This window comes from Cherax quadricarinatus, chromosome 47 (assembly GCF_038502225.1).
Source record: "Cherax quadricarinatus isolate ZL_2023a chromosome 47, ASM3850222v1, whole genome shotgun sequence".
Taxonomy (NCBI): Eukaryota; Metazoa; Arthropoda; class Malacostraca; order Decapoda; family Parastacidae; genus Cherax; species Cherax quadricarinatus.
The window spans coordinates 14,399,500-14,416,880 of NC_091338.1; the positions used below are offsets into that span (position 1 = coordinate 14,399,500).

Consider the following 17,381-nt stretch of genomic DNA (forward strand, 5'->3'; position numbering starts at 1 on the left):
AGAGCTAAGAATTTTACAACAGCAACAACTCTTTCTAGAACTTTTCTCCAGTAAGTGCGCTCTTTTTCAGTTTGATTTTCCAAATGAGAATCCAATAAGCCTTTTTTCTGTGCACGAAATACACTGGCTAAAATGCAGCTCCTGTGAGTGGTGCTGTTTTCATGTTCCTCGAAACGCTTGGAATTTTTCCAGTCATTGAACCCCTGTGTGAAGGTATTTTCTTTGGTAGAAAATAGCTTGCATGCTGAACAGTACACTTTTCCTGAGCTTTCAGAGTATACCATCCATGATCTTTTCACAGTCTCTGAATTTGCAAGCTTCCTATAAAACATAGATGACTTTAAACAACGACGACTTCCATCATCATAAATCCTTGCTGATTTCCTAAAGTCAATGTTCAGAGTTTGACTGAAGTTTTCTGCAATGAAAGCATTACGTAGAGAATCTGGGATTACATTTGGCCATGAGGCAGGATCTTTTAAGACAAATCCTGTGGATGAAATGTCCTTTGAGACATTGAGAGGCGACACAAAAGAAGTAGATGCTGGCTGAGAAATAATGGAGGGAGGGCTTCCTGTATGATCTGACGTATCTGCAGATTCAACTGTACTGGTAACATCAGAAACTGTTTTCGTGAGCATGTCTGTGATCTTTCTGCAGCTTCCTACATCTTTCTTTTTCTGTTCCTCTTGAATTTTCTTCTTTCTTTTCTGTGACCCACTCGCATAAGAACGTCCAACATCACGTTCACGAGATGCCATAATGAGGATGTATCACTGTCTGCAATCATGCAAATACAAATTTTTCATTATCAATTATTATTAATTTTTTAATTATTATTAAATTTTTTTTCTGTCAATTGGGGGGATATGGCCCTTGTAGCCCCCTTTCCTCTGGCTGCGCATCTAAAAATTCAAAACGTTACCAGAAAGGAGTCATATACAGAACTTTTACCATAGATTAGGTTAGTGATTTGGGCTACGAATATTTTACTAATTCATCCTCCTTGATCTCCAATTTACTTAAACAAAAATCATACTGAGTCCAAGAACAATGCACAATGGTATTTATATTACCATTTTCATAACTAAACTATAATCATTATGTTTTGCATGATATATGGCCTACCACCATAGATAAGGACATGAGAATTAAAGAATGCAGGAACAATTTTCAGTTTCACCCAACCAACGATTTTCTGATGTGGCTTATGTGTTTCTGGGGAAATATGTAGTAAATTAATTGATGTTCTACATCACTTCCGTCGCAACTTGAAAACTAAGCATTTGCGACGGAAGTGGTGTAGATCATCAATCAATTGAGATCTGTTATTGAAATGATAAAGACTTAAAGACAGGACAAAGTGCTTTTAAAACCTACAAACGGAAGTCAGTTTGCATTTTTAGGTTTTTCTTTATAGTATTTTTACCAAAAATGCGTCTTTACTGGTCAAGTAACCCTATCAGGTACCTCCCTTAACATTTAGAGGCGAAAACAAACATTTATCCATACACATCAATGTCTATCAACAACACTTCAGTTAATTTGTCACAGTACAAGTCTATATAACGTGTAATTACTACAGAAAATTGGAGAGGAATCTCCCATACTCACCCATTAGCGGGAAAACACAGCTGTTCTGATGTAAACAAAGGTGTGTTGAGTGTTGCCATCTATGGCTAGGTTTATTTATTTTTATTTTATTTTATTTCATTACTTATTTTTGTTTTGATTAATTTTTAAAAATCAATTTTACTCTCCAAACACTTGAACTTTTTAGGTAGGGACCCCTTTGCACATGCACCATGTGCGCAGTCTTGGATGAGCTCCTGAACCCCTTGGACCGCGGGGCCCCCAAATGCACGGGGTCCTAAGCAAATACCTCGTTTGCCTATGCAGTAATCCGGCCCTGAGTATATACAAGGAAAACAAAAGTACCCAACCTAATTTAATCAGCCTGGCAAACCTTGCCTAGTCTAATATAGCCAAAACCAAGTACTTAAACCCTAAAAATAAAAAGCCTATGTATGTCCAGATACTATCATGCTGAATTTGAAGTGATAATGCCTTGCAGTTATGGTAATAGACATTGAATTGTTTTGTATACTGCAATGTTTCTTTTAAATTTTCCTCAGCCTATATTTCAAACAAAATCTGGAGAGCACATTTACCAATCCTTGGACTTGAAACACTTATGTATGGCTATGATACAGAAAATCTTCCTATTTTACGTAAGCACCCATTTTTTTAACATCTTATATTTAGTGTACTTTCAATGAGAATGTTTGCCTCAGTCAGCAGAAGGGGGCCAAGTAATCTCCAGGGAAGTGTGCAGACTCAGAGCAAATGTAAGGAAGGGTCTTAACATGTGTTTTTTTATGTCCTTTAACAGACTTCAAAGAGTCAAAAGATAGTAAAGTTAGGAATGAAAACTAATTTCTCAATTTCCTTTTTAACCCTTTGACTGTCGCGGCCATATATATACGTTTACGAGGTACCGTGTTTGACGTATATATATACTCATAAATTCTAGCGGCTTCAAATCAGGCAGGAGAAAGCTGGTAGGCCCACATGTGAGAGAATGGGTTTGTGTGGTCAGTGTGCACCATATAAAAAAAATCCTGGAGCACGCAGTGCATAATGAGAAAAAAAAAACTCTGACTGTTTTTTTTTTTAATTAAAATGCCGACTTTGTGGTCTATTTTCGTATAGTATTTGTGGTTGTATTCTCATTTTTTTGGTCTCATTTGATAGAATGGAAACTATATTATAGAAATAGAGGTGATTTTGATTAATTTTACTATAAAAAGAACCTGGAAATGGAGCACAAAGTACGAGAAATGTTTGATTTTTGCCGATGTTCAAAAGTAAACAAATGATGTCATTGTCCAATAAATGTCCAAGTAGCCATTCTAATATGCAGTCATGAATGGGTTGATGTAATTTTTACAATTATTACAGTATTGCAGTAGTCTGCATAACAGTAAATCTTATATTTTTTGTTTGAATAAAATTTCAAAATAAAAAGCAAGAGTAATATCAGAGGGGCCTGGAGACATGACTGATGAACAAAGAAAATGTTATTTTAGAGCCAGGAATGTCTGCATTGTTCATTCTGGTCCTTATTTTGAAATTGTCATATTTTTTAATTTTTGTGAAATTGGCAAATTGCAAATTTCTGACCATGTTATTGGGTAGTTGAAATCGGTAAATGGGCAGTTTCTTGTACTCAATCGATGGAAAAAATGGAGTTCTGAAGAAATAGCTATGAGTTTGGTTGACTGGAAAAATGGAATTAGCCGAAAATAGGGCTCAAAGTGGGCGAAATCGCCAATTTGTAAATATCGCCGAGGTCGCTAACTTCGCGAGAGCGCAATTCCATCAGTTTTCCATCAAATTTCGTTTTTTTGGTGTCTTTACAATCGGGAAAATATTCACTATCATTTCATAAGAAAAAATAATTTTTTTTTTTAAATTTTGCAACACCAGGAGACACCTCAGGATTGGGGGTTGCGACAGTCAAAGGGTTAACCCCTTGACTGTTGCAACCCCAAATCCTGAGGTGTCTCATGGTGTTGCAAAATTTAAAAAAAAAAAAATTTTTTTTTCTTTTGAAATGATAGAGAATCTTTCCCTGATTGTAATGACACCAAAAGAACGAAATTTGATGGAAAACTGACGGAATTACACTCTCGCGAAGTTAGCAACCTCTGTGATATTTATGAGCCAGCGATTTCGCCCACTTTGAGCCCTATTTTCAGCTAATTCCATTGCTCCAGTCAATTAACCCTTTGACTGTTTTCGACATATAAATACATCTTACGAGCCAATGTTTCTGATGTATATATACTCAATAATTCTAGCAGCTTCAAATCAAGCGGGAGAAAGCTGGTAGGCCCACATGTGAGAGAATGGGTCTGTGTGGTCAGTATGCACCATATAAAAAAAATCCTGCAGCACACATTGCGTAATGAGGAAAAAAAAAAACTGATCGTTTTTTTGGAATAAAACGCCGACTTTGAGGTGTATTTTCGTATAGTATTTATCGTTGTATTCGCGTTTTCATGGTCTTAGGTGATAAAATGGGAAACATATTACAGAAATGGTGATGATTTTCATTACTTTGATGATGAAATCGACCTTGAAACTGAGCTCAAAGTAGCGGAAATGTTCGATTTTTACCAATGTTCAGGAGTAAATAAATCACACCACACGTCCAATACACGTCAACTGGGGAGTCTAATATTCTTTCACTAGTTCACTGATATTATTTATACCATTTTTACAATAATGCAGTAGTCTGCATAACAGTAAATTTTTTATTTTTTGTATGAATAAAAAATCAAAATAGAAAGCAATAATAATATAAGAGGGGCCTAGAGATGTGACTAATGAACAGAGCATATGTTATTTTAGTGCCACGAATGTCTACCTTTTTTTTCTGGACCCTATTTTGAAATTGGCATCTTTTTTATTTTGCGTGAAATTGGCCAAATTGCCAATTTCTGACCACCATATTGGGTAGTCCAAATTAGTAAATGGGAGGTTTCTTGTACTCAGCTGATAGATAAAATGGAGTTCTAAAGAAATAGCTATGAGTTTGGTGAACTGGAACAATGGAATTGGCTGAAAATTGGGCTCAAAGTCGGCGAAATCGCCGATATGCATATGTCGCCGAGACCGCTAACTTCGCGGGAGCATAATTCCATGAGTTTTCGACCAAATTTCGAACTTTTGGTGTCATTACCATCGGGAAAAGATTCTCTATCATTTCATAAGAAAAAATAATTTTTTTTTTTAAATTGAGCGACATAGAATGACAGTTTCAGAAAGGGGCCTGAAACAGTCAAAGGGTTAAAATTTAAGCTGTTTCTTTAGAACTTAATTTTTTCTGTCGATTGAGTACAAGAAACTACCCATTTACCAATTTCAACTACCCAATAATGTGGTCATAAATTTGCACTTTGGCCAATTTCATGAAAATTAAAAAAATATGACAATTTCAAAATGGGGTCCAAAATGAACAATGCAGACATTCCTGGCTCTAAAATAACATTTTCTTTGTTCATCAGTCACGTCTTCAGGCCCCTCTGATATTACTCTTGCTTTCTATTTTGAATTTTTATTCAAACAAAAAATAGAAGATTTACTGTTATGCAGACTACTGCAATATTGTAATAATTGTATAAATAATGTCAACTCATTCATGACTGCATATTAGAATGGCTACTTAGACATTTATTGAAAAATGACATCATTTGTTTACTTTTGAACATCGACAAAAATCAAACATTTCCCCTACTTTGAGCTCCATTTCAAGGTTCTTTTCGTAGTAAAACCAATCAAAATCACCTCTATTTCTGTAATATGCTTTCCATTCTATCAAATGAGACCAAGAAAATGAGAATACAACCATAAATACTATACGAAAATAAACCTCAAAGTCGGCATTTTAATTAAAAAAAAAAGGTCTGGTTTTTTTCTCATTATGCACTGCGTGCTGCAGGATTTTTTTTATATGGTGCACACTGACCACACAGACCCATTCTCTCACATGTGGGCCTACCAGCTTTCTCCTGCTTGATTTGAAGCTGCTAGAATATGAGTATATGTATATACGTCAAACACTGTGGCTCGTAAGACGTATATATACAACCGAAACAGTCAAAAGGTTAAATAAAGAGGATTTTTTTTTTTTAATTTCTACAATTAGAATTTTGTATGAAGGGATGTGGTGGGTGTGGAGATGAGGACCAATTGTGATATGGGGAGTGGCTCAAAATAAGTTAAGAACTACTGGCCTAACTGTTGTAACAACAGTGATTTAGCAAAACTTTACAAAATTTTCTAAACGTTTCCATGTTGCAGATTATGTGTTTGATAGTCTCAGTTAAAACTACTGGCTCAGAAGGCTTTTATACGAAAGCTAATCTTTTGTGATTTTTTTTTTTAGATATCTCAAGAACGCTTAAAGAGAATTGCTTCAAATTTGGTATGTACATGCCTGGGGTTCATGTTATATATAGTATAAATTTTAATTTTGCAGTTCCCTAGTGGCAGCATTAGTTATAAGTAATTTGTTTATTGAGGTGTTTGTTTTGGTAATACATTAAAAATTATTTTGATAAATTGCTTAAAATTTGACACGTGTGTCTTGGAGTCATACAGTACGCTGCGTTCATTTAGATTTCTAAATAATCCAAGTGGTGAACATAGTCATTTACATTATTTTTAGACTGGGTGTTAGATATTCAGTATATGCTATATTTTGTGTTAAATGCATAATTTTTAAAGTATAAAGATTATGATGAATCTCTAGGAATTGGGAATTTGTAGGACTCAAAAATTTCAAAAAATGTTAAGTATATTTTTACAATTTAATAAATTTTGCCAATTTTTACTTACTTTTTTACATATTAAGATGACTGAGTCTGATACCAGAAAAGCTAAATGTTGTACTGTATATACAACCTTTTACATCATTTCTTAATACTGGAATGTTTCTAATATTACTTTTATGAAAAAATTAAATGGCTAAAAAGAATATCCACACATATTACAATGGACCCTCAAATTTCGTAATTAATCCGTTCCAGAGAGTGTGACGAAAGTTGAAATTTACGAATGGCAAAACCATTTTCCCTATAAGAAATAATGTAAATCCAATTAATCCATTCCAGACACCCAAAAGTATTAACAAGAAATATTTTTTTTACATTAAATATAGATTTACATACAGTAAACAATGAGACATCAAGTAGAAAGCAAAAATAACGTTCACACTTACCTTTATTGAAGACTCTTATTGGTGTATGGAAGACAGGAGGAGGGGAGGGTGTGGAGAAGTTACACTATTGTTTGGAAGGGTAATCCCCTTCCATAAAGACTTTAGGTACCAAGTCCTTATCTGGGGTTACTTTCCTTCTTTGTTTTTTAATACCTCTAGGACCAGCTTAAGAGTCACTGGACCCCTGTCACTCAAAAAATTGTTTCAGATAGCTCTGTTTCTGGCATCTCTTTAAAATTTGCCTCAAATGGGACAAGACATTGTCATTGTACATGTTGCCGAAATGGCTTGTAACAGCTATGTCAGGGTGATGTTCCTCCATAAACGTTTGCACCTCACTCCACTTTGCACAAATGTCCTTAAACTTTGAAGAAGGCACCTTCTTCCATCTGTCTTTTCTTCTGAGGCAATTTCCTCAGCTCTGATCTGTTTACTGTTGCAGATGAAGGCCTTGCAGCTCTTCAGTACTTAGCTCTTCCATCTGTCTTTTCTTCTGAGGCAATTTCCTCAGCTGTGCTCTGTTTGCTGTTGCAGACGAAGGCCTTGCAGCTCTTCAGTAGTTAGCTCTTCATTGTGGTCCTCCAACTCTTCCACATCCTGGCCACTCACATCCAACCCCATGGAATTCCCCAATCCCACAATTGATTGCACAACAGGTGTAGGGTCAACAGGGTCAGCTTCAAACCCTTCAAATTCTTTGTCGAGGACACAATCTGGCCACAATTTTCTCCAAGCAGAGTTCAAAGTCCTGGAAGTCACTCTCTGCCAAGCCTCATCTATAAGGCCTATGCAATGGAGGATATTGAAGTGATCTTTCCATAACTCTTTTAGGGTCAGTTGAGAGTGTCTGAGGTCACATCAAAGCACCTTTGAAACATAGCTTTGGTGTACAGTTTTTTGAAGTCCAAAATGATCTGCTGGTCCATGGGCTAGATGAGAGGAGTGGTATTAGGGGGCAAGAACTTCACTGTGATGAAACTAAACTCCTCCACCATTTGGTGATCCAAGTTTGGAGGATGAGCAGGAGTATTGTCCATTACCAGGAGGCACTTGAGTGGCAATATTTTTTCCAGGAGGTATTCCTTCACACTTGGGACAAACACTTCATTGAACCAATTACGGAAAATTTCCCTTGTGACCCATGCCTTACTGTTTGCCTTCCACATCACACACAATTTACTCTTGACGACATTGTGTTTATTGAACACTCTGGGATTTTCAGAGTGAAACACCAGTAAAGGCTTCACTTTGAAATCCTCACTAGCATTACCACAGAACATGAGAGTTAGCCTGTCTTTCATAGGCTTGTGTCCTGGGAGTGCTGTTTCCTCCTGCATGATGTAGGTCCTCTTTGGCATTTTCTTCCAAAAGAGGCCTGTTTCGTCACAATTGAACACTTGTTGGGGGACGAATCATTCAGCCTCTACATAGTCCATTAATTCCTGCACGAATTTTTCAGCCTCATATTTGTCAGAACTGGCAGCCTCGCCATGCCTTACTACACTGTGTATGCCACTACCAGCCTTTGCTTGCCTTAAATACACTAACATCAGCACTCGTTCCATGCATTTTCTTTGAGATCGGCATGCAACTGCCTTGCCTTTTCACAAATTATCAACTGCATGACACTATCTCCTGCTAACTGTTTTTGGTTGATCCACACCAACAACAAATTCTCAACATCTTTGAGTATTCGCGATCTCTTTTTTGTGAGCATATCTACCCCTTTTGCAACAACAGCTTCCTTTATTTCCTTTATCTTCACCACAATGGAAGTGATGGTTGTATGGGGCTTCCCATACATCCTGCCAAGATGGCTCAAACGCACGCCACTTTCATATTTTGCAATGATTTCTTTCTTGAATTCTATCATGTTTCTCACATTCTTTGCCAAAGGGCTGGCACTGCAAGCTTTCTTTGGGTCCATGGTGGCTTATTTAGAAGTTTCAAGCACAAAAAAGAATGGAATATTACAAAATGTATTGTATGGATGCGTGGAGTGATGTTCACTCGCTAATAAACAATGCCACATTGGCTGGTAGTAGTGTGGCGCGGATGCTGGGAGGCCACTCGTACGCGTTCCGGATGAGTGATAAATGCCGAGCCAAATTACGAACCGCAACCCTATATTTTGACAAAAAAAAAGTTGTCAAAAGTCAAAATTTATGAATCGCGAGCCTTACGAAACTTGAGGGTCCACTGTACAGTGGACCCCTGGTATTCGATATTAATCCGTTCCTGAGAGCTCATCGAATACCGATAATATCAAAAACCGAATCAATTTTCCTCATAAGAAATAATGGAAATCAAATTAATCCGTGCAAGACACCCAAAAGTATGAAAAAAAAAATTTTTTGCTGCATGGAATATTAAGTTTAATGCAGTAGAATAACAACAATAAAATAATTGACACTTACCTTTAATGAAGATCTGGTGATGATTGATGGGATGGGAGGAGGGGAGAGGTGTTTGTGTTTAGAAGGGGAATCCCCTTCCATTAGGACTTGAGGTAGCAAGTTCTTTTCTGGGGTTATTTCCCTTCTTCTTTTAATGCCACTAGGACCAGCTTCAGAGTCACTGGATTTCTGTTGCACAACATATCTGTCCATAGTGGCCTGTACCTCCCATTCCTTTATGACATCCCTAAAGTGTTTCACAACATTGTTAGTGTAATAGTTACCAGCACGGCTTGCAATAGCTGTGTTAGGGTGATTGTCATCAAAAAAGGTTTGCACTTTAAGCCACATTGCACACATTTCCTTAATCTTTGAAGTAGGCTACTTCTTCAATTTCTCTATCCCCTCCTCCAAAGCAGTTTCCTCAGGTCTGCCCTCTTGCTGTTCAAGATGATCTATCAGCTCATCAGTGGTTAGTTCTTCACTGTCCTCCTCCACCAACTCTTCCACATCCTCCCCACTAACCTCCAACCCCAAGGACTTCCCCATCCTCCCCACTAACCTCCAACCCCAAGGACTTCCCCAATGCCACAATGGATTCCTCAACTGGCATAGGATTCTCAGGGTTAGCCTCAAATCCTTCAAAATCCCTTTTGTCTACACATTCTGGCCACAGTTTTTTCCAAGCAGAGTTCAAGGTCCTCTTAGTCACTCCCTCCCAAGCCATACCTATAAGGTTTCTACAATTGAGGATATTAAAGTGATCCTTCCAAAACTCTTTTAGAGTCAGTTGAGTTTCTGTGGTCACTATAAAGCACTTTTGAAACATAGCTTTTGTGTACAGTTTCTTGAAGTTGGAAATGACCTGCTGGTCCATGGGCTGCAGGAGAGGAGTGGTATTAGGAGGCAAAAACTTGACCTTAATGAAGCTCATGTCCCCAGAAAGTCGCTCTGACAAGTCTGTAGGATGACCAGGGGCATTGTCTAATACCAGGAGGCACTTAAGGTCTAATTTCTTTTCAGTTAGGTAATTTTTCACAGTGGGGGCAAATGCATGGTGTAACCAGTCATAGAAAAAGTCCCTAGTGACCCATGCCTTACTGTTTGCCCTCCACAGCACACAAATTAGCCTTGAGGACATTGTTTTTCCTGAACACACTGGGAGTTTCAGAGTGATATTCCAATAAAGGCTTCACTTTGCAATCACCACTAGCATTGGCACACATCAACAGAGTAAGCCTGTCTTTCATAGGCTTATGTCCTGGGAATGCCTTTTCCTCCTGAGTAATGTAGGTCCTGCTTGGCATTTTCTTCCAAAACAGGCCTGTTTTGCCGCAATTAAACACTTGTTCAGGTTTCAGTCCTTCACTGTCTATGTAATCCTTGAATTCCTTCACATATTTTTCAGCTGCTTTTTGGTCCGAACTGGCAGCCTCACCATGCCTAATCACACTATGTATGCCACTACGATTCTTAAATCTTTCAAACCAACCTTTGCTGGCCTTAAATTCACTCACATCACCACTATTTGCAGGCAATTTCTTTACCAAATCGTCATTCAACTGCCTAGTTTTTTCACAAATGATCGCTTGAGAGATGCTATCTCCTGCTATCTGTTTTTCATTTATCCACACCAATAACAATCTCTCAGCATTTTCTAACACTTGTGGTCACTGTTTCATAATCACCATTGCACCTTTTGCAAGAACAGCTTCCTTGATTGCCGTTTTCCTGGTCACTATAGTAGAGATGGTTGATTGGGGTTTATTATACAACCTAACCAGCTCCGACACACGCACTCCACTTTCGTACTTTGCAATTATCTCTTTCTTCATTTCATAGGTCATTAGCGACTTTTTTCTTGAAGGGTTGGCACTAGAAGCTTTCTTGGGGCCCATGGTGACTTATTTTGCAGAAACAAGCACCAAACACAGTGATAATATGGATAATATGGAATGTACCGAATGTATCCTTAGATGTGCGCACACTGGCTGGCTTGTAAACACTGGCACACAAGGGGCAGTTCAGGCCACACGTGGACACGTCTCGTACGAATTGTATCGAATACCGGGTTTTCAATCGAATACCGAGGAAATTTTTTTGCGATATAATGTATCGAATACCGGATTTATCGAATACCGATGCCATCGAATACCGGGGGTCCACTGTATTTATTTATTTTTTATTTGGACATGATACATACTGTAGTTGTGCAAAGAAATATAGTGATTGGGTGTACATGCCAAAAGCCCCTTGTATGCAGAGCATTATGGGCAGGCTTAAAATTAACTTAAGAATAACTAAGCAATGATATACGTATTCAGTGGTAAGAATTGCAGTTAACAAATTACAACATGAAGTACAAATGAGTATTTCAAATAAGAAGCATTAAAGTTGTACAAATTTGTTGCATAACACTGTAATATAATCGAATCAAATCTAGTAAAATAAATGATTTGTAGTGCAGGAACAGGTCATATGTTCATTAGATGAGTTACTGTGCATTCAAGAGAATGGAGTATTCTATTAGGCAGTGTAATGTCTTTGCACATTAACTTGCTAAAATTTATTGAGGAAAATTTTTTTATAGGAATAAATTAACATTTTAGTACAATATGTTAAATTTTGAACTGTGTAGCATATTTAACCCTTTGGGGGTTTCGGACGTATTAGTACGGCTTACGACCCAGGGTTTTTGACGTACTAGTACGCCTAAATTCTAGCGCCCTCAAATCTAGTGAGAAAAAGCTGGTAGGCCTACATATGAAAGAATGGGTCTCTGTGGTCAGTGTGCGCAGTATAAAAAAAAATCCTGCAGCACACAGTGCATAATGAGAAAAAAAAAACTTTGACTGTGTTTTTGGATTAAAACAGCGACCTTGTACTGTATTTTCATATGGTATTTATTGTTGTATTCTAGTTTTCTTGGTCTCATTTTATAGAATGGAAGACATATTACAGAAATTGAGATGATTTTGACTGGTTTTACAATGAAAAGCACCTTGAAATTGAGCTCAAAGTAGCAGAAATGTTCGATTTTTACCAAAGTTCAAAAGTAAACAAATCATGCCAAGCGTCCAATACACATCAACTGGTGAGTCTAATATGCTTTCACAAGTGCGCTGATATTATTTATACCATTTCTACACTAATGCAGTAGTCTGCATAACGGTAAATCTTATTTTTTTTTTTGTAATAAAAATTCAAAGTGGAAAGCCAAAGAAATATAAGAGGGGCCTGGGGATGTGACTAACGAACAGAGAACTTGTTATTTTAGTGCCAGGAATGTCTTTCTTGTTTATTCTGGACCCTATTCAGAAATTGGCATCTTTTGAAATTTGTGTGGAATTGGCAAAATTGCTAAATTCTGACAACTTTATTGGATAGTTGAAATTGGTAAATGGGTGGTTTCTTGTACTCATTCGATAGAAAAAATGGAGTTCTAGCAAAATAGTTATGATTTTTGTTGACTAGTACACTGGAATTGGCAGAAAATAGGGCTCAAAGCGGGCAAAATTGCCGATGCGTAAACATCGTCAAGACCGCTAACTTCGCAAGAGCATAATTCTGTAAGTTTTCCATCAAATTTCACACTTTTGGTGTCATTATGATTGGGAAAAGTTTCTCTATCTTTTCATAAGAAAAAATAATTTTTTTTTTTTTTTTAACTTTGGCCGACCCTGATAACAAGTCTCTGAGAGGATCTGCTGACCCCCAAAGGGTTAACTTGATATCTACAACTTTAGCCTAATGATTTTTTTTTTTGTTATTATGGCCGTTTCCTAACAAGTTACATGTAGTCAGACCCACAGATTTGTGAGGGTTAGGTAGGTTCCTGAAAGTCTCCATAAATTCAGAATTTGTGCATATTACTAAATTTTGTCTGTATATTAAAATTTATAGGTAGTAGGTTGGTAGACAGCAACCATCCAGGGAGGTACTACCGTCCTGCCAAGTGAATGTAAAACAAAAGCCTGTAATTGTTTTACATGATGGTAGGATTGCTGGTGTCTTTTGTCTGTCTCATAAATATGCAAGATTACAGGTATGTCTTGCTACTTCTACTTACACTTAGGTCACACTACACATACATGTACACGTTTATTTATACACACTCATCTGAGTTTTCTTCGATTTTATCTTAATAGTTCTTGGTCTTATTACTTTTCCTTTTATATCCATGGGGAAGTGGAATAAGAATCTTTCCTCCGTAAGCCATGCATGTTGTAAAAGTCGCCTAAAATGCCGGGAACAATGGGCTAGTAACCCCCTTTCCTGTAAAGATTACTAAAAAGAATAAGAAGAAGAAAATTGTCAAAGTGGGAAGTCTGAATGTGCGTGGATGTTGTGCAAATGATAAGAAAGAGATGATTGTGGATGTTATGAATGAGAAGAAGCTGGATGTCCTGGCTTTAAGTGAAACGAAGTTGAAGGGGGTGGGAGAGTTTCAATGGAGAGGAATAAATGGGATTAGGTCAGGGGTTTCAAATAGAGTTAGAGCTAAAGAAGGAGTAGCAATAATGTTGAAGGATAAGCTATGGCAGGAAAAGAGGGACTATAAATGTATTAATTCAAGGATTATGTGGAGTAAAATAAAGATTGGATGTGAAAAGTGGGTTATAGTAAGTGTGTATGCACCTGGAGAAGAAAGAAGTGTAGAGGAGAGAGAGAGAGATTTTGGGAAATGTTGAGTGAATGTGTGGGGAGTTTTGAATCAAGTGTGAGAGTAATGGTGGTTGGGAATTTCAATGCTAAAGTGGGTAAAAATGTTATGGAGGGAGTAGTAGGTAAATTTGGGGTGCCAGGTGTAAATATAAATGGGGAGCCTTTAATTGAGCTATGTGTAGAAAGAGATTTGGTAATAAGTAATACATATTTTATGAAAAAGAGGATAAATAAATATACAAGGTATGATGTAGCACGTAATGAAAGTAGTTTATTAGATTATTTATTGGTGGATAAAAGGTTGATGGGTAGGCTCCAGGATGTACATGTTTATAGAGGGGCAACTGATATATCAGATCATTATTTAGTTGTAGCTACAGTTAGAGTAAGAGGTAGATGGGAAAAGAGGAAGGTGGCAACAACAAGTAAGAGGGAGGTGAAAGTGTATAAACTAAGGGAGGAGGAAGTTCGGGGAAGATATAAGCGACTGTTGGCAGAAAGGTGGGCTAGTGCAAAGATGAGTAGTGGGGGGGTTGAAGAGGGTTGGAATAGTTTTAAAAATACAGTATTAGAATGTGGGGCAGAAGTTTGTGGTTATAGGAGGGTGGGGGCAGGTGGAAAGAGGAGTGATTGGTGGAATGATGAAGTAAAGGGTGTGATAAAAGAGAAAAAGTTAGCTTATGAGAGGTTTTTACAAAGCAGAAGTGTTATAAGAAAAGCAGAGTATATGGACAGTAAAAGAAAGGTGAAGAGAGTGGTGAGAGAGTGCAAAAGGAGAGCAGATGATAGAGTGGGAGAGGCACTGTCAAGAAATTTTAATGAAAATAAGAAAAAATTTTGGAGTGAGTTAAACAAGTTAAGAAAGCCTAGGGAAAGAATGGATTTGTCAGTTAAAAACAGAGTATGGGAATTAGTAGATGGGGAGAGGGAGGTATTAGGTAGATGGCGAGAATATTTTGAGGAACTTTTAAATGTTGAGGAAGAAAGGGAGGCAGTAATTTCATGCACTGGTCAGGGAGGTATACCATCTTTTAGGAGTGAAGAAGAGCAGAATGTAAGTGTGGTGGAGGTACGTGAGGCATTACGTAGAATGAAAGGGGGTAAAGCAGCTGGAACTGATGGGATCATGACAGAAATGTTAAAAGCAGGGGGGGATATAGTGTCGGAGTGGTTGGTACTTTTGTTTAATAAATGTATGAAAGAGGGGAAGGTACCTAGGGATTGGCAGAGAGCATGTATAGTCCCTTTATATAAAGGGAAAGGGGACAAAAGAGATTGTAAAAATTATAGAGGAATAAGTTTATTGAGTATACCAGGAAAAGTGTACGGTAGGGTTATAATTGAAAGAATTAGAGGTAAGACAGAATGTAAGATTGTGGATGAGCAAGGAGGTTTCAGAGTGGGTAGGGGATGTGTAGATCAAGTGTTTACATTGAAACATATATGTGAACAGTATTTAGATAAAGGTAGGGAAGTTTTTATTGCATTTATGGATTTAGAAAAGGCATATGATAGAGTGGATAGGGGAGCAATGTGGCAGATGTTGCAAGTATATGGAATAGGTGGTAAGTTACTAAATGCTGTAAAGAGTTTTTATGAGGATAGTGAGGCTCAGGTTAGGGTGTGTAGAAGAGAGGGAGACTACTTCCTGGTAAAAGTAGGTCTTAGACAGGGATGTGTAATGTCACCATGGTTGTTTAATATATTTATAGATGGGGTTGTAAAAGAAGTAAATGCTAGGGTGTTCTGGAGAGGGGTGGGATTAAATTATGGGGTATCAAATTCAAAATGGGAATTAACACAGTTACTTTTTGCTGATGATACTGTGCTTATGGGAGATTCTAAAGAAAAATTGCAAAGGTTAGTGGATGAGTTTGGGAATGTGTGTAAAGGTAGAAAGTTGAAAGTGAACATAGAAAAGAGTAAGGTGATGAGGGTATCAAATGATTTAGATAAAGAAAAATTGGATATCAAATTGGGGAGGAGGAGTATGGAAGAAGTAAATGTTTTCAGATACCTGGGAGTTGACGTGCCGGGTGATGGATTTATGAAGGATGAGGTTAATCATAGAATTGATGAGGGAAAAAAGGTGAGTGGTGCATTGAGGTATATGTGGAGTCAAAAAACGTTATCTATGGAGGCAAAGAAGGGAATGTATGAAAGTATAGTAGTACCAACACTCTTATATGGGTGTGAAGCTTGGGTGGTAAATGCAGCAGCGAGGAGACGGTTGGAGGCAGTGGAGATGTCCTGTCTAAGGGCAATGTGTGATGTAAATATTATGCAGAAAATTCGGAGTGTGGAAATTAGGAAAAGGTGTGGAGCTAATAAAAGTATTAGTCAGAGGGCAGAAGAGGGGTTGTTGAGGTGGTTTGGTCATTTAGAGAGAATGGATCAAAGTAGAATGACATGGAAAGCATATAAATCTATAGGGGAAGGAAGGCGACGTAGGGGTCGTCCTCGAAAGGGTTGGAGAGAGGGGGTAAAGGAGGTTTTGTGGGCAAGGGGCTTGGACTTCCAGCAAGCGTGCATGAGCGTGTTTGATAGGAGTGAATGGAGACGAATGGTACTTGGGACCTGACAATCTGTTGGAGTGTGAGCAGGGTAATATTTAGTGAAGGGATTCAGGGAAACCGGTTATTTTCATATAGTCGGACTTGAGTCCTGGAAATGGGAAGTACAATGCCTGCACTTTAAAGGAGGGGTTTGGGATATTGGCAGTTTGGAGGGATATGTTGTGTATCTTTATACGCATATGCTTCTAAACTGTTGTATTCTGAGCACCTCTGCAAAAACAGTGATTATGTGTGAGTGTGGTGAAAGTGTTGAATGATGATGAAAGCATTTTCTTTTTGGGGATTTTCTTTCTTTTTTGGGTCACCCTGCCTCGGTGGGAGACGGCCAACTTGTTGAAAAAAAAAAATTAAAATTTATTTCAGGCTCTTCAGTGTATATATTTTAGATAAGCTCACAGATTCAGGGTTCGATTATATAGATGTCCCTTTTTTAATGCAATAAATAGAGCCCCCTCAATGAAGGTTCCTTGATGCTGGTGAGGGGCTTTAGACCCAAGGAGTTGGCTCTAACTTCCCATTCCTTGGATTAAATATGATTCTCTCTCTCTTTGCTAGATGCTGTATCACTCCTGAAGATTTAGTACTCCCTCCATGAATATAATAAGTAATAATAATATGCAATGGATGCATTCCAGGCTAATGGCTGCTGCACTAAGCTCATTCAAGCCATCATCACACAATTCTACATGAGAATTTTTAATACGTTTTGCAAACCCCACTGATTGCTTACAGTACATTCATATTGCACATACAGAATTGTAAATAGAAATGGAACACTGTATAAAGCAACCGTGTATTTATTGCTACAGTATTTATTTATTTATTTTTTCCCCCAACAAGTCGGCCATCTCCCACTGAGGCAGGGTGACCCAAAAAGAAAGAAAATCCCCAAAAAGAAAGAAAATCCCGAAAAAGAAAATACTCTCATCATCATTCAACGCTTTCACCTCACTCACA

The 17,381-nt window shown here is 37.7% G+C and overlaps 1 protein-coding gene across 10 annotated transcripts in view; it reads left to right on the forward strand.

Moving 5' to 3' along the window:
• The window catches only part of LOC128696471 (Transcriptional adapter 2B), a 220,695-nt gene that overhangs the window by 182,079 nt on the left and 21,235 nt on the right, over positions 1-17,381 (forward strand). For 4 of the 10 annotated variants that reach the window (XR_011393231.1, XR_011393234.1, XR_011393233.1 and 1 more), the window contains one exon: positions 5,954-5,992. The exons of the other annotated variants lie outside the window; for them this stretch is intronic. The gene's annotated coding sequence lies outside the window, so the exon portion shown is untranslated. The remainder of the gene's footprint in view (positions 1-5,953; positions 5,993-17,381) is intronic. 10 annotated transcript variants of the gene reach the window in all.